Raw genomic sequence first — 25232 nt, 5'->3', positions numbered from 1 at the left:
ATCACATCGACCCCTTTTAACTGCAGAGGGTTGCTGTCAGGCAAATGTGTCAGCGTACTGCATACAACATGAACTGCATCTGCAATGGAGACGGCCTTGTGAAGACATGAAGAAGGTACCTGTGAATAAGGAGGAAGACATGGATGCACAAGCACATATAAATACACCATGCAGTGTCCAATACAACAATCCCCACTAGGGATGTCCACACAGTTTTGACCACAGACTGCCCACAGAGCTCATGGGAGCCCAATGTCACGGTGTAAGTCACTGTCACTTGGTCACACCCTTTGCAAGCCCATGGAAAGGGGAAGCAGGAGGGGTGTGTGTGTCAGGAACCCAAGCATCTAACCCAAACACAGGACAATCCTGCATGTGCCCAGTTGGAATACACAGTGGATGCCCACGGGAGCCACACAAGGCAACACACTGTAAAATAAATAAATAAACAAACAAACAAATAAATAAATAAATAAATAAATAAATAAATCAAAAATGGCCATGTGTGGGCCGGGGGGGAGGCCACCCAGGAGGTTCGAGGACAGGGTGCACACCAACACCCACCTGCGTGGATGTTGCGGAAAAATAAATACCTCCATGGGCTCATGGCCTGCATGGCTACGCCAATGTGGGAGAACTGCTGTCGCTCTCTTCACCCTCTGCTGCTACATCAGGAGGTGGCGGTGCTATGGGAGGCAGCCCACGCAGAGCCCTGGTATGGTCCTCCATGGCAGCAAGCATGCAGGTGTAGAAGGTCTCGTTCTGGAGGATCCCCATGCAGCACCTCACGGGTTGCCTGCATTTCTGCATGCATGGCCTCGCGTGATGCCCGGATCTCCTCACGAGTTGCCTGCAGCTCAGCTGAGAGCAAACGTGTGAGCTTCTCCAGCTGCTGTTCTGCCCTAAAATTTCGGGAAGCCTCAAGTTCAATCAGATTCTCCCTGAGGAAATGAAGTTCTAACCTCAGGGCTTCCCTGTGGCCCTGGGACTCTACAGATATGGCTTCGCGCAGAGTCTCAAGTGCCGCCCATCGGTCCCTGTTGGACGCCAACATGTCCTCCCTGTGTGATTGGCAAATGTACTCTGTTGCCTGCTGTTGGAGCTCCAACTGCCTTTCAGGGGGGAGAATGGAAATGGCCACCCTCTCCATTTCCTGAGCCATCATTTCAACTGATGCTCCCTGTTGTGCTGCTATACCGTACATGGAGTTTTCCCATACAGTATTGCCTGGTGGCGCAGGGCCACCGGGTCGGCAGGCACCACACCTGTTTGGTGCAAGGCGATCTGCACCTTGCTGTGCTGGCACTGCCTGAGGCTGCAGGACTGCATTCCCCCTCTGATCTGCCTGGTCCAGGAACAGGATCATATGTTGTGGAGTGTGACCCTGCATCCGTAACCGCCAAAGGCGGAGTTACCAACACTGACATCCCCATAGAGGGGTCTACACCTGGTGCAGGTGGGTTGGACAGAACAGCATCCTTGCCAGAAACACTCACCTGCGACAGCACATAAGTCTCATCATCCGATTCAGTACCTGAATCATAGAGGTCTGGGGAGGTGCACCCAGAGACACCCCTGGACAGTATGGTCTGCAGGAGGATTGGGTTTTCACCCACCACCACACCACGTCCTCCACTGGTGCCCGGTCGTGCCTGAGATTCCTCCTGGGTCTGCACCATCTACTCCACCTCTACAGCATCAAGTGCGTCATCACCTGCAAAAACATGAAAGACAACAAATGGAAACAGGCATGAGCACCATAGCACACACATAGGCCTGACAAGCCAGAGATCCAGTACATGAACAACACATGTCCCACATGACCATTACCTTGGCATGCATGCACTGTCAATTGATTGATTGATTGATATTTTATTTCTATCGCGCTCGTACACAAGTGTTTCAGAGCGCGACAAGGCAAGGGAGGGGAACAGAGGAGAACAAAACAGCGATCTTACTAGGCCCAGTGACATTGTGAACGTGCAAGTGCATGGGAGAGAGGGAGGGGAAAAGTGCATGGAAGGGGGAGAGGTGGAAAGTCCGAAGCAGAGGAGAAACAGATAAATAACAATAAATAAATAATAAAGGCAACAAACAGTGGTAATGCAGCCAGCAATTTGCAAGTGCTAGGTTTAAGACAGCAGACAGGGTAGGTCCGATAAGTGCAGGAAGAAAAAGGGGGGGGCTGTATGGGTACAGATACAGACCCCAGTGCAAGGGGTGGCCCGGAGGCAGTGCGGGAGGGTGGCAGGGTGAGCAGGTACCTGGGCCCGGAGGAGAGAGGGTGGCCAGGTGCACAGTGCCAAGAGAGAACAGATCAGCAGGGGAGAGGGGAAGCGAAGGCAGAAGAAAAGAGGAAGGTCTTGAGGTGCTTCAGGAACCAGAGATGGTTCTCCTCAAGTTTTAGAGTGGCAGGGAGGCTGTTCCAGAGGGAGGCCCTAGCCGAAGACAGAGATCTACCCCCAGCTCGTTTCTTAGAAAACGACTGAGTTGGAGGTAGAGGAGCGAAGAGCTCGAGAGGGGAGGTATTTGCGGAGGGATAGCTGAAGGTATTTTGGACCCAGGCCCCAGAAAGCCTTGTGGACAATGCAGAGTGTTTTGAATTTAATGCTTGCATCCACTGGGAGCCAGTGAAGAGATTTCAGAGCTGGAGAGATACGATCCCAGGGCTTGAGGCCAAGGACAAGTCTCGCAGTCCTGTTGTGGATTAGTTGCAGAGGGCGGAGAGGAGAGGTAGGTACATTTAGAAAAAGGCTGTTACAATAGTCCAAGCTAGAGAGAACCAGAGCTTGAAATACCATGAGCTTATGGGGGAAGGAGAGGAAAGGAAGAGTACCTCTGAGGAGGTGCAGCTGGAAATTTGACTCTTTTTTTAAACTTTTATTTTTGTCGGCAGAGGTTCACAAGGCACAAACATCAAGGCAACAAGCATATAAACCAGGCATAACATAGAGCATCATAATGATCACAATACCTCAGTTACAACAGTGGTTTCAGAGCATCAGCAGGTAGAGGAGATAGCAGGAGAGTTCACAAAGCATGGACGGAGGCCAGAGACAAGCCAGACCCGGGCGTGCTCTCACTCTGGTTGTTCAGATACGTGTTAAATTCGCTCCAAATGCTCTTGGGGTGAGAGCAAGCGGGCGGAAAGCATAGTCAAGTATTCCTCATCACAGTTTTGTGACCATGTGAGAAAACCCAGCCATTTCTGAGGGACCGGGGGGAGGAGCACTTCCAGCTCTGGAGTATACATTTTTTGGCAATCATAAAACTTATATTCAAAAACTTTTTCAGGCGCTTAGTTTCGTCAGTCCTCCAGAACCCAAACAGAACTGCTAAAGGATCAGGGTCAATTACAGTTTCAGTTACTGCAGTGAATGTATTCAGAACACCTTCCCAAAAGTCGAACAATTTGTTACAGGACCAGAACATATGTAAATGATCAGCATCCACCGCCTTGCAACGCGGGCAGGGTTGCACCTCAGAGCGAGTGAACCCTGAAGTCCTGCGTGGAGTATAATAAAGCCTATTAAGGAGTTTATATTGCATGGCGTGAAAACGGAAGTTGAGAGAGACTTTTTGGGTGTGAAGGCACATATCCTCCCAAACTTCATCGGATATTTCTAGGCCCAGTATAACCGCCCATCCGTTGCGCACCCCAAGAGCTGGGGTGGTGGTGATGTCTTGTAGGATTTGATACAATGAAGAGACGACGCCCCGAACACCGCCTGAGTTAGCGATATATGCTATTGCCGGGTTATCTGGGGGCTCATCTGGAAAGGAGGGCCATGTGGTGCGGAATGCGGTGTGGAGTCTGTAGTATTGGAGAGTCTCTAGGGGGGATCTGGTGGGCCCCCGCCTCCAATTTTGGGGATCTATGAATCTGCCTTCAGGATAGAAGTCGGATAGTGCCTGATAACCCAGTGCACCCCAGTGTCGGGCCAAAGCCGCATCCAGCGTGGGCTCCAGGCCAGGGAAGGCCCACACAGGAAGCCATTTGTAGTATGGGGAGGGCCCGCCTGTTGAGCCTAGTAAGCGTGTCCAGGCATACAGGGTCGCGGCAATGGGGTCAATAGGGTAGTCCGGTGCATATTGTCTGTGTAGTATTAAGGACATTATGTTGATACCAGCTGACGCCAGCTGCTCCAGTTTGCCATGTGGGCGAACTGGGGAGCCAGGGTACCAATGAGTGGCATGCTGGGCCTGGGCCGCAATCCAATATAGTGTCAGGTCAGGAGCAGCAATACCTCCCCATTTGTATGAGAGCGCCATGTCAGTCCACTTCTTGCGCACCGCACCAGAGTGCCATAGGAATTGTGCACATAGCGTTTGCAATTTAGTGAAGTATGCCCCCCGAGGCCATATGGGTATGTTGCTAAAAGTGTATAGGAGCTTGGGGAGCAAAATCATTTTAATAAGAGATAGTCGGCCAACAATGGACAACGGAAGAGTGTGCCATCGTGAGATTTTGGTCTCAACTGTTCGTGCTATCGCTGAGTAATTATCAGCAAGCAGGGTGGGTTTAGTGAGGGATATCTGCACACCCAGGTATCTTAACACCCTCCGGGGACCAGCGCAGGGGATATTCGGTGGGGGGCTGTATGATAGATTTAGTGAGCGGGAAGATCTCAAACTTGGAATAGTTAATTGTAAATCCGGAGTGGGTGCCGATGCGGGTGATATCGCTCAGTATGGGATAGAGGTGGGTTGTGGGATCTCTGACGTATAGTAGGACATCGTCCGTGTATAGGGATATAATTTCAGGATCTCTATCAGTCTTATTCCTTTGCGAGAGTGTCGTGCACGGACAAAGTCCGCCATAGGTTCTATTACCAGCGCAAAGAGGATCGGGGAGAAGGGGCAACCCTGCCTGGTACCCCTAAATAGCGTGAAAATCTCAGATGTTAGCGAGTTAGCTCTTACTCGCGCAACAGGGGAGGTGTATAATAGTTTGATGAAACCTATCATGTTCGGCACAATGCCCATTGTTTCAAGGACCAGCCACATGTATTTCCAAGAGACCATATCGAAGCCTTTCTGAGCGTCCAACGTAACCGCTACAGCCTGGACGTCTTGATCTATATGGGACATGACATTGAACAATCTCCTGATATTATGGGAGGTGGAGCTGCCAGGAACAAAGCCTGCCTGGTCTTCTTGTACCAAGTGTGTCATAATAGGCAGAAAGCGATTAGCAATGATCTTAGCAAAGATATTTGTGTTGAGATTCATGAGGGAGAGAGGTCTATAGGACCCACACTCGTCATCAGGTTTACCCGGTTTGAGCAGTACCGTGATGACAGCTTCACGCATGGAAGGGGGAAGGATGGAGGTGCGAAGTGCCTCATTCCAGACCACAAAAAGCCGGGGGGCCAGAATAGCTATGTGTTCTTGATAGAAGTCTGTGGTGAGCCCTTCAGGACCCGGCGCCTTGCCTTTGGGTAAGTCCGAGATAGCCGTTACTATCTCGTCTAGTGTGATCGGGGAGTCTAACTGGTTCCGGGTATGAGCAGAGATTTCCGTAGTAGGGATCTGATCAAGGAGCTCTCGCATATGATGTTCGGTATGCTCGACGGGCTGAGAGTAAAGGGATCTGTAGAACTCAGTAAATATATCCAATATTTGTTGGTCCGGCCACTGGGCGACACCGTATCGATCCTTGATGGAAGTGATCTGCGTTCGGCCCAGTTCCCCCCTCATAAGTGTCGCTAGCGTTTTCCCGGGTCTGTCTTCTCCCTCTCCATATTATTGAACTTCGCTGGTAGCTAGTGCGTTATATACCTGGAGTTCATCTGAGATTTGGGCGAGTATGGTGGGGTCAGTACTAGTGGAGCATTGCTGCTCCAGTCGTTTCAGTTTGGTCTCAGAGCGCCCGAGGGCAGCTCTAATGGCCTTCAGCACTCCGGCCTCCCGAGAGATAGACATACCCCTAATGTACACCTTAAAGGCATCCCATCTAACCGCAGCTGACGTGTCCTGATGTGTCCTGAAAAGAGTTAAGTTCAAAGAACGACTCAATGTCAACCAGTATGCCAGACTTAAACACAATCTTTTAGGGCTTCGGACTTAAAGCGCCAGGTGCTAAGTGTCGGAATGGGAATACCCAGTCCCAAGGACATTGTAATTGGAGCGTGATCCGAGAGTGTGCGGGGCAAAATACATGTTCCCTCCACCCTACCCATGACCTGCCTAGAGACCAAGAACAGATCTATCCTGGATGAGCTATCGTGCACAGACGAATAAAAGCTGTATTCCAGCTGCTGGGGATAAAGTGTTCTCCAGGCATCACAGATGTTGAGCGACTGCATGTGGCCATGCAGCCTGCATGCTGCGCTAGATAGAGCTCTGGCAGCAGTGCCAGTTCTGTCCAGGACAGTGTCCAGAATAAGGTTCAGATCCCCCCCCATATGATCTGCACCCCCACGAAGCCCAGCAGTATGGTGGCTACCGTGTCAAAGAATTCAGGGGAGTCTACGTTGGGGCAGTAAGTGTTGACCAACAGATATTCTTTATTGACCAGCGTGCAGTGTAGTATGACATAACAACCTGCAGGGTCGATGTAGCTTTTATGCAGCACAAACTTCATTGATTTATGGATAATCGTGAGGACGCTCCCAGATTGCGTGGAGTAGGAGGTAAAGAATCTGACGGGACCCTATGACGGGGCAACAGCCCTCGGAATGAGTCCATTGGAGTGTGTCTCCTGTAGAAGCAGTATCTTGCAGTTGTGTCTGTTGGCATAGGCCACGATCTTGCGGGCCTTGGTGTGATTGCTCAGTCCCCGAATATTCCAGGACATTAAGACAGTAGACATTTCAGAGGTAGCCATCTACACGCACAGTACCCGTTTTTTCAGTGAACATCCCAGCTCCATTGATGGTATGAGCTCCAAGAGTTAGAACAGCAGGTGCGCATGTGGCCCTTCAGTGTGCGCGCCGCAAAACCTTGTGTGCCTTTTTGAAAAACCACCCCTTTCCCGCCCCGCACCCTCACCACCAACCATGGATCAGCAGTGTGGCCGACACATGACGCAGGTCCCCGCCCGTGAAGCGGGTAACCGGGGACCGCGCATTAGCCGCAGCGGTTCCATAGCAAACCAAAAGAGTTTCAACAATTATATGGTACTCGGCCCTGCGTCCCATAGGTGGGAGACGGGGCCTGCCGTAGAAAGATTGAAGCCCTGCATTTGAACAACAGGAAAACAGGAATTGTGACAGTACAAAAAAACAATGCAGCATTAGCTCTGTGAAGTGCATTACCAAAACGCCAAGAAGGATGTGCACATTAGCGCTGTACATCGTAAAATGTGCAGAGGCATGATTCATTGCAGATGCAGACAGCGCCCGATGAGACATCCGGCTCACAAGAAAGCACAGCACCCAGAGGGTGTAGCGGGGCAAATTATCCCATTGTAGTCGGTGTTATGGACATACCGCAAACCAGTGTGCACTGAGCGGGGCGTGTCACCCTAGTCTGCAGATTGTGTGGTTGGTCCCCGGAGCCGGCTACCACCCCCCAGAACAGCCAAGGACTCAGGGGAGGTTGGGGAGAGCGTTCAGACCCCGGTAACGGGAGAGGTGAATGGCCAGTGTTGACATTTTGTGACCCACCCACGCCCCAGGCGCGCGCCGCTGGGAGCCAGAATGTCTCAATGAACAGAGCAATGTTACCAGTAACGCATTGCAAATTAAGAGTTAACAAATACAATGAGTGTCTACAATCCGCGCTATGCGTGGTCAATTATCATCAGCACGGTTGTCTCTAGGACCCTGGAGCGGTATCTGCATCTCAATGAATTTCACTGCCTCGTCTGGGACGGTGAAAAAATACAGTTTGCCATTATAGGTGATTTTGAGCTGTGCAGGGAATAGGATGGCGTATGGGACGTTGCGTTCCCTGAGCAATTTCTTGACACCGAGGAATTGGCGTCTCTCCTGCTGCACCGCCACCGAGAAGTCCGGGAAGATTCTGATAGGGTGGGCCCCCAGTCGCAGGTCTCCCTTTTCACGCGACAGGCGAAGGATGAGGTCGCTGTCACAGTAATTGAGGATCTTGGCTATGATGGGCCTGGGGCTATCATCTGGTCTGGGTCGTGGGGATAGGGCCCGGTCAGCCAGCTCAACTGTGAAATAAGGGGAGAGGTTCGGATCACCCAGCAAGACCTTGAGCAATTGTTCAACCGTGTCCTCCATGCGCCCCTTCAGGGCAGTTTCAGGGACCCCAATAATGCGCAGGTTATTTCTGCGGGGGCGGGACTCCAAGGCGTCGTATTTTGCCTTTACGTTCTTCATGTCGCGCGATAGGGTGGCCACAGTGTCTTGAAGTGTGTGTATCACATCTTTGTTGGTGGAGATCCTGTTTTCGGCCTCAGTGATTCTAGATCCAGCCTGGTCAACACAGGTTTTGAGTGAGGCAACGTTCGCATTAATGTCGTCCAGCTTTTCGTGGAAGGAGGCACAGTTTTTAGCCATCTATTCCATCATGGCAGTAAGGTCTGGTGCCGCAACCCCCAGGTTAGGGTCGTTGTCGGGTTCCTCTTGTGGGGGTGGCGTGTGGCCCACTTCAGACCGAGGGACCGCCTTAGCAAATTTGTCCATGGTACCCCCTTTAGCAGTTCCTTTGGAGCGGCTCAACATGGCAGAGAGCAGAGAACCAGTTGTGGTGCCAGAACCCCAGAGGGGAAGAGGATGAGATGGAGGGAGCAGGCCCCGGTAGTGTTAGGGGTCACCAGCACGCGCCGCGGCGTTAGTGGGCTGCTACAGGCTTGGCGGGGGTGACCCGATAGAGTGAGATTGCACCACCTTGTGTCCAGCCCAGCCAGTGAATCAGGTAGTGAGGACCCTGTGCATGGGAAGTCCAAGTATATAGCTCAGCCAAGCATGGGACGCACTGCTAGCCCCACGAAGTGGATCAACACGTTCTTTAAAGCAGCTCCCTCGGGGGACACCACAACAGGGAGCAGTGTCAGGTCTGGGGAGATCACAACCTCTGATCAGTGTATGGCAGGGTGGCAGAGGGAGACCCCAGCTGGTGTAACATGCGCTCAGCAGGCGGGAGAGGCTCCCCTACAGACACGCAGCTGCAGTATGGATGTTTGGGCAATCCTCTGTAGTATGGCAGTGTCTTGATGTCCCAAGGCAAGGTCCAAATGGTGCACACGTTGCTGGCCAGTATTAGAAGAGGGGGAGGGCAGAAGAGTCATGCATGCATGTGGGACACGAGTGGAGCCACCCCCTCAGCTCCTCACCTGAAGGCCGCTGGATTGGCCATGCAGCGCCGGAACGGGCAGCCCCCGGAGGGCCCCACGGCTACAACATGTAGCAGGGGGCCAGGACGCAGCCGCACCCCGCTCGAGGCGAAGCCGCGGTGCGGAGCCCCCAGAAGCGCTGCGGCAGCCCTCCAGACCTCAGGGACGGGGGGACACAGCCCGGCGGGCCAACCCCAAGGAGCCACAGATCAGTAGCGGCCCAGGGAACCGGCCGCAACAGCGGTCCTCGCAGGCCCGCCCTCGACAGCGCAGCCAAGGCCCCCTCCCGGCCACAGACGGGCAGCCTGTGGCGAGCGGCCGCGGCCCAAACCCCAGGCGGGAAGGACAGACAGGCGGGGCGGACAGGCCCACAGGTTTAGTGTGTGCCCCGAGGCACCAGGGGCAAAGCAGCCAGCAGCGAGCCCACCGGGAGGCACCAAATGAGGTTGCGGCGCACATGGGGCCCGCCGGAGTCCCCAAGGCAACCCCTCAGAAGATGCAGCAGGAGGACCAGATCTTCAGCACCAGGGGTCCGATTTCCTCCGGGAATGGACATGCGAATAGTGCTCGCCAGTAGTAATGCAGGGATCGTAGCAGGGACACAGGATCGGGTGCAGAACCGCAGATTCAAAGGATGAAAGGCTGCTAGGCACGGAGCTCTTGCACCAGGCAGCCATTTTGCAGGCTGCTCAACAGCGCCCCCGGAAATTTGACTTTTTGGAGACCTCAGAGATGTGAGCGGAGAAGGAAAGGGTGGAGTCAAAGATGACTCCGAGATTCTTAGCCTCGCAGTTGGGGGTAGGAGGAGGGCCAAGGGAGGCCGGCCAGCGAGTGAGGGGAAAGGATGGTGAAGGTGTGCAGATGAGGAGGATCTCCGTCTTGCTGCCATTCAGACAAAGATCAATGGCGGCACACCAATTTTGAATGGCAGTTAGGCAATCATAGATGAGAGAGGGAGAGGAGGTAGCAGAGGGCAGCCTGAAAATGAGTTGAGTGTCGTCAGTGTAGCGCTGGAAATTTTGAGCAGAAAATGGCAATGCAGTGGGCGAGAGTTGCCAGGTATTGGTTGAAAAGCCAGGGCGAGAGGTTAGATCCCTGGGGAACACCACAGATAGAGAGGAAGATAGATGAAAGGAAGGACCCAAGTTGGACCTGGGAGGGTCGATCTGAGAGGAAAGAGGTCAGCCAGGCTAGAGCCTGATCAGTGATACCCAAGTTTTCATAGAGACGGTTGAGCAGGATGGAATGGTTGACCGTGTCGAAGGCAGAAGAGAGATCGAGGAGGATGAGGACAGCGGGAATGTTAGAGTCAAAGTTGGTGAGCAGATCTTCACGGATGTTTAGGAGAGCAGTTTCCATGCTTCTGGCAGCTCTGAAGCCAGACTGGTGGTCATGGAGACAGCCAACAGAATTGGAATGAAGGTTAAGCTGAGAGATGGCCAACTTTTCCAGGAGTTTGCCAAGAAAGGGAGTAATGGAAATTGGGCGATAGTTAGCTGGACAAGAAGGATCAGCTGTGGGTTTCTTGAGAAGAGGATGCACAAAGGAGTGCTTCAGAGGGGAGGGGAAGGATCCAGAGGCAAAGGAGTGGTTGCAAAAATCAACAAAGGCCGGAGCGAGGGTGTCAATGTGGTCCTTGATGGTTTTAGAGGAACAGGGGTGAACCTGTTTTGAAGAGGCTTTCATAGATCGGACTTGTCTAGCAACCTCGTCAGGGGTGAAAAGAGGAAAGGACGAGAAGGATGGTTGGAGGGTGGCTAAAGGAGGGTCAGCAAGCACAGATGGAGAGGGAAGAGGAGTGTGGGTGGAGAGGGTGGACAGGATGTCCTGGGTTTTTTAAATGAAGTGAGAGGCAAGGGCATTGCAAAGAGCCTGGGAGGCAACAGGAGGGTTAGAGACTGCAGCAGGGTTGGCCAGATGCTTGCAGATTTTAAAGAGTTCGGCCGAGTTGTTAGATGCCGCAGAGACACAAGCTTGAATGTGGACTCTCTTCTTGGTGAGGACAGAGAGTCGGTATTGCCTTTGTAGCAGGCGACAGGCCAGTTTGTCAGAGGATGAACAGGAAGTCCCCCATTTCCTCTCAGCTGCCCTACACTTACGTTTAAGTGTAGCCAGGTCAGAGTCATACCAGGAATTGCACTTGGCTTTGGACTTCAAACGGATCCTCATGACAGGGGCAAGAACATCAAGCGTATCAGAAATTGAAGAGTAGAGCAGAGACAGGGCTGTATCAGGATGAGAGACAGCCAAAAGTGGAGGGGGGGAGAGAAAGTGGCGGCAAAAGCCTCAACTGACACACGCTTCATGGGCCGGATGTCAGAAAAGGTAGGTGGCAGTGTTGGGGTAGACTTGGCTTGGGTGGAAGAGAGGGAGAGATGAGATGAGAGGAGGGAGTGATCGCTCCAGGAGAGAGGAGTGGTCAGAGGGATGGAGAGGGGGAGGTCAGAGGAGATGAAGACATCGAGTGTGTGCCCTGCAGAGTGAGTCGGGCCAGAGGGGAGGATGGACAGGGAGAGGGAATCACATAGGTCACGGAAGAGTACAGAGGAGGAGCAAGGAGAGTCTAAATGTATATTTAGATCACCGAGGAGGAGGAGTTGAGTGATAGAGGCCAGGAGGGAGGAGGAGAGGTCTGCCCCCTCAGAGAGAAATGAGGTGACCAGGAGGCCGGTAGATGGTGACCACAGTAAGAGAATGGGTAGGCGAGAGAGAAAGCCTACAGACAAGGCATTCAAAAGAGAAGCAGGTCTGAGTGGGAATGATAGAGGCAGGAATCCACTCAGGAAAGATCAGGGCTACTCCCCCCCACCGGACCGGGAGGATCTGGGTGCTGAGAGGATCTTGTAGCCATCAGGGAGGAGAGTGTCAAAGCTCGTAACAGAGCTGGCCGTGAACCATGTCTCAGTAAGACCAAGGACATCAAGGTCTAGTTCTTCAAGGAGGTGGCAGATGTCAGAGGAGTGTTTGACAGCAGAGCGAGAGTTGAGAGTGGCAATATGAAGAAGGTTGCCAGCCTTAAAGACCTTCCTGGGAGGGGTACAGATCAGAGGTACGCCGTGCGGAGGAGAAAGAGCCCTAGGAGGGGCAGAGGAAGAGGAGGAGAGAGAGGGCAAGATTTGGATGGTTTGGAAGGGGAGGCAAAAAGCAGACACTGAGGGCTCCAAGATGGAAAATAAACACATGTGCTGTATGCTGGATAGCACTGTCATCACATATTATCCTGTGAGTGGCATTGTCAATCCACATGCCAGCACACAGATGGCACGTAGCATAGCCATGGTACATTTGAAAAGTACAGCCATATGTCAGTGAATGAGTACTGTCACCCATCCATGTGAGATGGACATGATGAGATGAAAAATGCAAATAGTGTGACAAAATATGCATGTGCCACACACTGCAACACATCCAGTTTGCAATAATACATTGATGGCAGGCAGATGGATACATCAATGGTTGGTCACTTCAACATGACAGAACACAACAGTCATGTTCAACATTCAAACAGGGCCCAAAAATTAATGTGAGCAGGCCCTTACTCAATCAGCCTGAATGGTCAAATCATTCCCATAACAAGGTAATAAATGTGGGCCAATGTGGGCTGTAATCTATGACAGAAGCATGTCACATATGTGGCATTAGGGCAGAAAAATGTGTTGCAAAAATGGGAGGATTGAAACAATCAGGCTGAATGAACACTGAAAAATCAGAACAATGTTGTTGCAAGATGACAGTTCAAGGGCAACTGCAGTAATGTGGCGCTAATTGGCTACTGTGGTCAGAAGGGATACTGTCATACCCAAACCCAAGGCTGGTGAATGGTTTGGAGGATGCACATGGGTGACCCATACCACTCAGGAGTACACACCCTCACCTGGCACTCAATCATTACACATCACCCAAGAAACATACACATGGATTACACACATTTGCATGGTCACTCACCGGACAATGCCTCATAATCTGGTAGGTGTCCCACGCCTTGGATCTGTTCCTCTGTGACGAAGGTTCCAGCAACAGACTCATGTTCAGTGAGTTGGTTGTCCTCTGGTGGAGACCCACCGCCAGTCACCAGAGTAAAGGCATGATTGGAAGCCAGCTTGTTCTTTGCTCTGCGTTTCAGGTCCACCGCTTGTAGCAATCATCAGCTGTGCGCCTCACAAATCCAAGGGCACTAATGGGGTCCGCGATGGTCTGCCAGTGGGCCCTACGTTGAGCAGGCATAGTCTTACAGCCTGCAGTCACCAACATTTTGCGGCTATGTGCCGACACATAGGCCACAATTGCATCAAGTTCGGCGTCATTGAAGCTAGGCTTCCTTGACATGCCGGAGTGTGTAGCTGTGTCTGGGGTCTCAGCGTGTAGTGCAAGAGCACCCTTCTTCTTCTTCTTGTAAGGTGGTGCGGATCCTGAGTGGCTTACACCGCTCTGGTCAGTAGGGGCAGAAGCGCAGGTGGACTGGGTACTAGACGCCTGTAAAGGCACAATGACCATAGGTCTTGGTGCAGGCATTGGCTGAAGGGTGATGTCAGCAGGGCCAATGTCGGTGTGATGGACCTGGACCGACACTGTCCTGGCTGGGAGACTCGGAGCTGGGGTGGATTGAGCTGCAGCTGCCCCTGCAGCCTCCCCACCCTGGCTACTTGGTGCAGCAGATGAGATTGCTGCCCCAGATCCACGTGGCCTGGTGACAGCAACTTTCACCGGCACACGTGGATTAGACTTGCTGACCTGAAAGTCAGCCAGGGAGTCATCCTGTGCCGGTTCAGGTGACAAAATGGGCCAGTCCAACAAGGACTGAGCTGGGATGGTGTCAGCTACGTTTCCCACAACCAATGGGGGGGGCATAGGTGTCCCCGATTGGTCCTCCACACACGAGGCTCTAGGGGCACCCTGCAAATCCTGGCCACGTCCCCTACCACGCCCACTGCGCCCACCTTTTGGAGGTCGGCCACCTTTGCCTCCCTTACTGCTTGGTCGCCTCCCAACCATGGCACTGATGTTGTTGTGCGTATGGGAGTTGCAGTAAACAATTGTCCTGGGCAATTGGGGTGAAAGGGGTAGGGTACTATATGGAATTCGTACCCTAGTGCTCTAGCAAGGCTGGATGTGACCCCTGGGGGAAGATGACGGGTCACGCAACACACAGGCACCCCAAAAACAAAAGTACACGTGCACGCAACCCCTGGTAGACCATGTGTGTGGAAAAATGAACCTGCACTACGCTGTGGCACCAGGAAACACAAAAATAAGCATACGCGTGTTACAGTCAGACTGGGGTACGCAACACACGGGGGCATCCACAGTTGGAAGATACGTGCGCGACTCACCGTCTGCCTTGAAAAAGAACGTGAAAAAGACCCCCGCCAAAAGAAGAAAAGAACGCAGTCTGAGGAAACAGGGAGTACGAACTGGAAACGTTGTGAAGTAATCACGTGGGAACTGACAAGAAGTACAAGAAGCACCCGCTCGCTCTCCACAAAAAGCATGTACAAGAAAATAGCGTGATACTCGTATCTTTTAAGCCAGCCCACACGTGCAACGTCACTTACGCGCTTATGCGCTAAGGCCCTTTCCTCCAATAGCACGGGTGACGTGCAGTTTTCTCACGTGCTGAATCACAATGCACCCGTGTTGTGGGGAACGCCCGCGTGTGTAACGTCACTTACGCGCTTACGCGCTAAGGGCCTTTCCTCGGATTTCACGCTGACAAATCACTCCGTATCAAGCTGGCAACGTGAAAACACACGGAAGACCACGCTCCTGCCCAAAAGGCAATTTTCCTGCCCCCAAGAACCCCGAGCACGCTCGCACCAGCCATCTGCTGCTGCCTACCTGCTGTCCACGTGCCCTGCTATTTGGTGCCTGCACGTCATCCATCTGCAGGGGTCCAGTTGCTGTGTCCACCCCTGCTGGAACAGAAGACTCCCGACTGGGATACCATCGCTCCACAGCCCAGCCCCAGGACCCAGTTGCCCACCCACACCTGCCTCGGGGGTCACCATGTCGGGCCAAACAACATCTGAGACCACTGGCGACCCCTAGCCAGAGAGGCAGAGGGCCACCAGCTTCAGTCAGAAGGAAGTTGGTGTCCTGGTGGAGCATGTCCTGGCGCATTATGATGCCCTCTTTGGAACATCACACGCCAACAATGAAGGACGGGAGAGGATCTGGGAGGATGCAGTGGTTGCCATCAACACAGAGGGGGTGGCAACCCGCGACATCAAGCACGTCCGGAAGCGCTGGGAGGACTTCAGGTCCAGGACCCTCGATAAGGGCCAGCGCCTCGCAGAGGGGGGTCGGGGCAGCATGAGCAACATCCAGATGCGGATCCTGGAACGCATAGGCCCAGTGCTCCATGCCCAGATCCTTCGGAGGCAGACCCGTCTGGAGTTGAGCGGTAAGAAGTGGCCAAGCATTGCTGTGTGAGACAGGGCATGTTGCAGTGTGCTGGTAGTCTGATACTTGCCTGTATGTGTGACATAGGCCATGTATGGATGTGTGTGTGCAGGGACATCATGGTCATGCACGTGAGACCAGTAATGTGTGAACCACATGGATGGTGCATGTGTTCCAATGCAACATGGGGAGCTGTATGCGGAATGCACACATGAATGCATGCCAGTTTCTGTTCTTGGACATGGAGGGGGGGTGAGGGATGGGTGCTCCTCTCATGTACCTGTATGGTGCACATGTGTGTGTGTCTGAGAAGTGTGTGTGTGACTTTGAAACGCCATGGATGCATGACACATGTCCGTGATGATGTGTAGATTCACTCCTGCAGTGCGGTCACCGTTGGTTCCACTGTGTCTATCCACAGTGTCTGTACAAGCCAGGATGCATGACCCTCCGGTGCTGTGTGTGCATGGGATCAGTGTGAGCCATGATGCATGTGAGTTTGAAGACAACATTTTGGTTAAAAGAGGCCCTTGTACATGGATGCTGATGTTGATTGCAGGCGCCATACCTGTTTCTGCATGTGTGTTGCGTGCATTCACCCATGTATTGTGGAGGGACAGGATGGAAGTGACATTTGACACAGCCACTCATGTGTTATTGCTTCCTGTCTAGGGGAATATTGTACTGTACCCTGATGCTTGTGTTCTATGTCTCCCTCTACGCAGCGTCAAGTGAAGAAGAGGGCAGAGATGGCGCTGTGGAGCCAAGCGGCGGGGATGCCTCCACAGGGCGGCGATGCAAGGCGCAGCCACCCTCCCAGGAATTGGCATCATTCGGGAGCGAGGAGACTGGTGCCGGGTCTGCCACTACAGCTGTAGCGGAAGGGCCGGGTGAGCCCCCACAGGGGCTTGCAATGGCAGAAGACGGTGTGGAGACATCCAGGTTGGTGGTCTCCACAGAGGAGGAGGAGCCCGCTACTGAGCCGCACATGGGGCCTGGTGGGGGTAGTACCACTGGTGCAAGTGGTGCAGTCCAGGGCCAGGGTCAGGAGGCAGCACAGGTCACAGCGGAGGGACCTGTGCATGTCGCTGTCCTTGACCCTGTGACTGCACCACCATGCACCAGCAGGGATGCCCCGTCCCAGGCCCGTCCGCAGGTAGGGGGGAGTGCCACATCCTCTGCCTCTTCAATACCTGTGGACGAGGGGTCCCACGACACGCCATCATGAACAGCAGCGTTGTGACGTGGCACTGTTGGGAGGGGCCCTGGTCGGTGGGTTCCTACATGTGTCGCGCACTCTGGCGGACCTCTCCTCCTCTGTGGAGACTATGCGCCAGTCGTTCTCCCTGCCGTCTTCCGGCCCAGATTCCACCAGGGCCCCCTGTGGACCTGGCCTGACCAACACAGCCAGCTTGGTGGAGATCCCATCCCTGCCACAGTCGGGAGTCGGCGGTCCAGCAGGGGTGTACACCCCAACAACTGGAGACCAGCAGATGGAGGATGTGCAGGCATCGTCGGACAGGTCACATGGACAGCAGCAACAGCAGCAGGCTCTAGGTGGGAGCAATGATGGTTCGGGCCCATCGACATCAGAGGGGCAGGCATCGGCCAGTGGGCAGGAGGACCCTGGAATGGGTGTGTCTTCTGTGTGGCTGCGGTTGGGCTAGCGTATAGATGTGGAGCGGCGGCGGGTGGAAGAGGCGCGGCTCACCATGGTCAGGGTGGAGTTCTCCATGCGTCGGACGTTGAGGCGGGCAGAGTGCCTCGAGGCAACTCGCAGGGAGTTGGAACAGGCCATGAGTACATCCCTGCGAGACCTTGGGGCCAGGGCAGAGTCCCGCCTCCGGGACATCGACATGGAGTTCGATGATGCCCTGGGACATCACAGAGTGAGCCGCAGGACTTGCCCGCCGCCATTGTATATAGTTCGATAAAGTTAGGTTTCCTTTCTGTTATTATTTATTTTGGGGCGCTTGGACAATGCCCCACGTTTTTGTATATAGTTCCTCATTAGGTAGGGTTTTTTCTAGTTTTCAGCTGAAAGGTTGGGCTCATGGACCCTGGATTTGTAAATAGTTCAACACTGGATTTCACTTTTTATTTTGAATTTTTTTTCCCATGGATCAATGGTTTGTCTTGGTTTATAACTTTGGATTTGTTTTGCCGGACAGTCACTTTGGACCCATGTGCATTTGGATTGATTTTGATTCTGCGTTCACTCATTTTCTTTTTATATTTTGGACATGCAGCTTTTTCTTCATTATTTCTATTCTTGTGTGTTTCATTTCATTCCCTTCCTTTTGTCTTTAATACATTTTCATTTCCTACTTCAATGTGTGGTATTTTCTCTTTGGTTACATGCATGTCAGGATGTGTGTTTTCTCAATCTCATGCACGCATTGTGTGGGTGTAACAGAACTGTGTTGATGTGCATACTTGCCATTTGTGATGTGTCATGTGATAGGGATTACATTGTGGGGTGGATGTGATACCTGGTTGTGTGTTTGGACTGGGGTGACGTGGGGTGTGATGTGGGTGGCCATAAGGCCCTTGATTGAGGATCGTCATGACGTGGGGGAGAGGGGACATGAGTCGGGGCCAGCTAGCAGGTGCCCGTCAATGCTTGGTGGGGGGGGGCTGGGGGACATGAGTCAGGGCCTGCTGGCAGGTGAACGTCAATGCTGGGTGGGTGGGTGTACTGGGGGACATGAGTCAGGGCCTGCTGGCAGCTGCCCATCAATGCTTTGGGGGACATGAGTCTGGGCCTGTTGGCAGGTGCCCCTCACTGCTTGGGGGTGGGGGTGCTGGGGGACATGAGTCGGGCCCTGCTGGCAGGTGCCCGTCAATGCTGGGTGGGTGGAGGTGCAGGGGGACATGAGTTGGTGATCACTAGTGCAAGGTGACATGTGGGCTGGCTGGAGGGCATGCCCATGGTGGATGGGCTGCCTGTGGGACATGACCAGGGGTGCAGGGTAGTCCCCTGTGGTGTGGGTTGCCTGCAGGGGCCGTGGAGGGGGTAGAGGGCACACCTGGGAGGACCCACACTGCCAATTCACGTGTGGGACTCCCAGCGCACCCCACTGGATACACGTACCCCGCTCTGACAGCGAAATCGCGTGGGAAACTTCCCGCGCACCCCCGAAATACACGTACCCCATTCGCACAGGCCCAATCACGTGTGAATCTTCCCTTGCACCCCAGTGATACACATACCCCGCTCGCACAGGGCCAATTGCGTGTGAATCTTCCCGCGTACCGCAGTGATACATGTACCCCGCTCGCACAGGGCCAATCACGTGTGGAACTCCCCGCGCACCCCAGTAATACATGTACCCCGCTCACACAGGCCCAATCGCATGTGAAACTCCCCACACACCCCAGTAATACATGTACCCCGCTCGCACAGGGCCAATCGCGTGTGAAACTTCCCACGCACCCCCAAAATCCACGTACCCCGCTCGCACAGGCCCAATTGCGTGTGAATCTTCTCACGCACCCCAGTAATACACGTACCCCGCTCGCACATGCCCAATAGTGTGTGAAACTCCCCGCGCACCCCAGTAATACACGTACCCCGCTCGCACAGGCCCAATCGCGTGTGAAACTTCACACACACCCGAGTAATACACGTACCCCGCTCGCACAGGGCCAATTGCGTGTGAATCTTCCCGCGTACCCCAGTGATACACGTACCCCGCTCACACAGGGCCAGTCACGTGTGGAACTTCCCGCGCACCCCAGTAATACACGTACCCCGCTCGCACAGGGCCAATCGCATGTGAAACTTCCCACACACTCCCAAAATACACATACCCCACTCGCACAGGGTCAATCACGTGTGGAACTCCCTGTGCAACCCGAAATACACGTACCCCGCTCACACAGGCCCAATCGCGTGTGATTCTCCCTGCGCAGGGGTGTACGTGTATTCGGAGGGGTGCGCGGGGAGTTTTACAGGCGTTTTTGTGGTTGGGGGCCTGTATGGTGGTCCACTGGCCTGTGCGCCGTGTACGGGATTTGTGCGCTGTGCATGGCGCACGGGGAGGGGTTGGGGGTGTAACTGGCCCTGCTGCAGGGTCGCTGCGCCACTCTGCGCCACGGCTGGTAATGGATGTTAAAATCCATGAATACGCTGTGCGCTGAAAAGGATTTTGGCGCAATCGGCTGGCGCTGACTTTCACACGCGCACACTCTGCGCCAGCCGCGTGCGCCACTTGTGCGCTGAATTCCATGAATTACCCCCTTAGTGTTGCTTAAAGCTGTGAGTCACTATAAGTGGAAGCACCAATGCTTGTTTTAAAACAAACTCTATCGTTTAGTGCGGTGCTTTTCTGTTTTATTTTTAACATTTCAAATGTAAAATAAACACACACATGCACTCACTCAGTCATACATAACGTGCAGGTACACACACACATTCAATTTTTTGCACACACATACAAACAGTGCATACAAGTTGAAACAAGTATATGGATGCACGAACACATGAATGGACCCACGATTTGCAAGAAACGCCCTGTCGTGTAGTGATTAGTCTTCTCTCCTTTCTGGGCCAGCGATATTAAGGAATCCTGGACCAGCGACATTCAGGAATCTTGGAATCGGCGGCCTGACGGCAGAAGTAATAACATTTGCAGACCTGGCAGGTATAGGAACTTGGTTGCTTGGCAACCCCTGAGCTGCAGCCACCCGAGCCTATGTCATGGTGCTCAGCTAGGGGAGGGGAGGGGACTCAAGCACAAATGTATTTTGTACATGTATGTTTTTCTAAACTGGTCTCTTAAGTTAAGGGTTGGAGATACACTGGATTGCGAACTGAGGGTCAATGGAGTGTGGCCGCTATTGGCTCAGCCGCTGTGGCCACATTGGTATGTGGCCAAGGACAGAGTAAGGGAAGAGGTCAGGGGAAATCCAGAACTGTGGAGTACGCCCCAGGAAATTGCTGGGCATGGGAGGCTACACACAAAAAGAAATAAAGAAAAGGATTATTACACAACCCATCTGTGTCTGGGAATTTATTGGGGGCAAACATGACACAGATTTCAAATGGGTGATTTGTTTTGCCTACCATTGTTGCCTCCTTAGGTATAGAGCACAATTACTAGCAGGGCTGCTAGAAATAGACATCTATGTATAGCCCAAGTTGACCCCAAAACCAGCCCAAATCTACCACAGCAGCTTGTCGACCAACCAGCCTCAATGTCACAGGTATAATACTATGATTATTGTAGAACAAATGTAGTTCCACTAGCGCCATTATTATTCCAAAAGCAATCACATAGGTATGACATGTGCAGGGCTCGCAAGGTACCCCACAACAAGTCTGGGTAGCAATCAATATCTTCTCCTCTTTTTGCAGCATGGCACAATTATAAATAAAGCACTGCACACCCCAGATTGCACATCCAAAACCAGGACTCAATGAACCAACCCATCCGACATGGAACAATTTGGGAACTTTGAACATGAACCGTGCTCTCTAAAATACACATGCCTGAAGCGTTGGAATGTTTACTCCACCTTGGTCCTAGTTTGTGAACTAGAGCACATTCGAGCTCCATTAGTATATTTACTAAAACACAAATCAGTACATCCCCTCCCATACACACACACAGAGACACAATATCTCTCAGCTGAGATGCATTACTTCCTCACCCATTGCTCAAGCGGTCCCAGGAAGCAAGGCAGCCCCAAGCCAGCAGCAGTCCTGCTCTGGAAGCTTTGATGCTGCAGGATGGCCTGCTCTGTTCAATGGCTAATCTGCCAATTCCAATCCTCTGCACTGAACCTCTAGCACCCCCCTCCCCAAACCCATTGCATGCATTTGTGATTCACCACCTCTAACGCAACAGTAAATGGCGCTATCTTCTGTAGGGTGATAAGTAGCCACAATAACCCACAGATTGTGCCCTAATATGCAGAGAATAACCCAATCTGGCAACTCTGATTTCTTAGTGTAAATGCACACTTTTTTCAAGTATGGGTCTAGGAGATGGAGAAATGGCGAAGGAACCGAGGGCCACTCCAGATGAATGGAGTGACGCGTGCTTTCCTCCAATTAGGGTGAACCTGACACTGTCATGTAAGAATCACACACATCCCTGAACAAATGCTCTACAGAAAGGAAAAAGCGAACCGAACTAGACTGTACCCTTACAAAAATCCAAAAGCACACACAATATTGAAATATTTTGGCCTCTGTCTTCCCCAACTTTCAGCCAAAACTAAAAACCACCATTTTGTGAATAGAAGTCAGTCAGAACCCTGCGGCTGCGCCATCAACACACCTGTGGAGAAGAGCTGTCTGACAGGACTTGACTTGACAGAAAGCTTTTCCACCTTTGAGAGCCCCCACGGCAGATTAGATATAGACATTGACAGGTTTGTCAAAGGGATAATTGAATATTTCACTGTAAGTAGAAGTAACCCCTGAAGAGTTTTGACCTGTGAATTTTGAAGAGCCCACACACGCAGCACTATACATAGAATTAAAAAGGCTTTCAGAGCTTCAGTGACTGAAGCGATCCATTGTGTCACTGCTCTATGACGGTTCAGAAAGTCGAGCTGCTTTCATTACTCTGGTCGTGCACTGCTAAATTAGAGAGCAGCGACAGGCAGAGTCTCATTGGGAAAAGGATGGGTTAAAAGGGCAGCGGGAGCTTGGAATTAAAGAGCCCCGTTGGTTTTCTAATCATAGTTATACAAAATATTCTAAGTGAATGCCAGTCCTGTGCTACTATGCATAGAAGATGAGGGAGACATCGAGAGAACTGGTTCATTAAGTATTTTCTCAAAATCTTTTATAGTGATCTTAGTGGTGTGTGCTTGTTGACTATGGTTAATCATGGGAACCTGAGCTGTATGTATGTGTGGGATTTATAAAACAAACACCTAGCTGGGAAGCAAATGAGTGATGTAAATAGGGAAAGCACCCAGGGGATTACAAGTAGAGGTCAGGGATAGCAGAGGAGCTGGGATGGGTAGAGGGGAGAAGAAAGTAGAGTTGTGGGTTTGAGTGGCACAAACAGCTATTTGTGAGATGTTCTTTGAAGAGTAGGGTCTTCAAATCCTTCCCGAAGTGTAGGATGGAGGTAGCTCAGCTTATATGCATTGGTAACTTGCTCCAGAGATGCAGCAGGAAAAGGACACTTTCCTGTTTTTCCCTCTTCCAGTTCTTTGTTTCCTGTCTGCCAATGTCGTGACTTCTGGTGGTCTGCTTGCTCTGCAGATGGTGAGTTTCTCAGCCGGGTAGAGTGGTGCTGTGGTTGGGGCTGCTTTGTAGCTTTCTTGAATATGATATACAAAGTGAAGAGTCAGAGCTGTTTTTAAAAGGACAGTGGGGTAAGTAGTATACACCCACCACAAAGATATAAATAATGCAAGTTTATTTAATAACAAGACCCCATGTGGTTTCAACACTTTGGGGCTCATTCTGAGCCTGCCAGTCTGGAAACAACGGTGCCGGTAAGCTTACCCAACAGGTCGGACCCTGCCGGGCACAGCGGCAATGGTATGCAGACTGCCACGGAAGCACCGGCATCGTTAGCAACTTTGCTGGTGCTTCTGTGTTCCCCATTCCCATAGAGTCCTGGATATTGCTACCTTCAACTTCCTCTCACTATCAATGCCCTCCAACCAAATCTCTTTAGAAAACACACAGTCCACAGTACTCACAACCTGCCCAATCCACTCCTCCCCCTTCACATCTCCCTCCACAGAACTCACCCTAGGGGACCTTGATAAGCAATCAGAAACAATCTAACCACAAAGTTGATACCCCACAAAGCAGATAACCATCTAGCTATTCTCAACGTGGCTGAACCCAAACCCCTTGTGGTAAATAGGTGGTCCAAGGGCTTGTGATCACTTTTGATGACACAAGGGATGCCACACACATACGTCTTTAAATAATTTGAAGCTAATAGGAAGCCAAACTTTTGCCGTCAATAGTGGAGTACCTACATTCAGTAGGAGTGAGAGCCCGCAATGCAAATGCAACCGGTACTTCCACACCTTTTCTGTGCTGACTCAAAACAGCACCTAGACCACGGGAACAAGCATCAACCGTAATGGTTGTTTCTGCCAATGGTCAAACCTATGTACTGTGGGCGCATTTGCCACCTCTTCCTTCATTTTCATAAAAACCCTCTCTTCTTTCTCTCGCCATATGAACTCTGGTCTTACTTTTAACCAGTCCCTCAATATGGCACACTCAGCCAAAAAATTCACAACAAAGTTTGCATATAATTCAATCAATCCTAGGAACGATTTTAGCTCCTCTTTGCACGTCGGTGCACTAATCTCCAAAATGGCATTGACCATTCCGGGCGAGTTTCCAATCCTCTCCCAGAAAAATTATGGCCCAAGAATGACATCTGCTGTAGTTTAAACTGATGTTTGTCTTTCCTCAAAGTCATTCCTGTCACCTCAAGTCTTCTGAGAACCTCATTCACCCTCATATCATGCTCTGATTCTGTTTTGCCACCTACCACAATATCATCTTGGAAACATCTTGTGCCGGGAATGTCCCTCAAAAGTTCTTCCATATTTTTCTGAAATACAGCTGATGCTGACGCAAAGCCAAAGGGTAATCTCTTAAACTGATAAGCGCCCATGGGCATGATGAAAGCAGTAAGAGCCCTTTATGTGTTGTGTAAATCCACCTGGTGTTACGCTCACCTGGTCTCTGCGGGGGTGTTGGGGCACGGTCGCAGCCCTCCCTGGAAGTGAATTCCTTTTGTCAGGCTTCTTCCCTTGCTCGTGTGCTGTGGACTGCACTGGTGGCTGCAACTGCCCCTGCGAGGATATGAGAGATCGTGAAAAGGCTGCTATATGACTGCTCTCTCTCTCAAACCCTTCTTCCCAGAATGTGGTTAGCATGCACCGACCTATATAATCTCACCTGTTGATTGATTATCGCAAGCTCTCTGTCCTGCTTCTCACAGCTGGGGCGTGTTGAATGGGCCAAGTTCCTTCACGGGTCCATTTGTTTGGCTTTTAGAATATTGTAACGTTGATTCTTGATTATTGTCCGTATCCTTTTAATTATGTCTTTCCTCTGTTTTCTCCCAATAGGTGATATGCGGCCCAGCGGTAGTTGCAGTGCAAGAAGCGAGGCCAAATGGGATGAGAATGGAGTTCACGATGTTCCAACAGATGGTGAGTTTTGGTTTCAGGTCAAGCGCAAGGATTTGTCTAAGCGCGACCTTAAATGTAATGTCTTAGTGGTTTCTAACCTTGTCTTTGTCTTTTTTCCTTTGCAGGTACCATCTGTCACGACGTCAGGCTGGAGCCCTGCTATTCGGAGGTCCAAGATGGAAAATGAATCCCTGAGTCCACGACGATGCATGCCAAAGGTAGAGGATTGCAAGGTAACTGCTGCGGCTGGTAGCTGGAGACTAGGTAAAATGCGCGCAGGTTGATAGCTGGAAGCAGGTAAGATGTGCTCTGGTGAGTAGCTGAAGACAGGTAAGGTGCACTCAGGCTGGTAACTGGAAGCAGGTAAGATGCGCTTTAGGCAGCGGTGAGCGTTACGCTGCAATAGCAGAATAACGCAAAGTGTGTGCTGGGAGGCAGGGCAGGCTTA

The sequence above is a fragment of the Ambystoma mexicanum genome, chromosome 1q, assembly GCF_040938575.1.
Source record: "Ambystoma mexicanum isolate Mex_15411 chromosome 1q, UKY_AmexF1_1, whole genome shotgun sequence".
NCBI classification, from domain to species: Eukaryota; Metazoa; Chordata; class Amphibia; order Caudata; family Ambystomatidae; genus Ambystoma; species Ambystoma mexicanum.
This window is presented reverse-complemented; position numbering follows the sequence as displayed.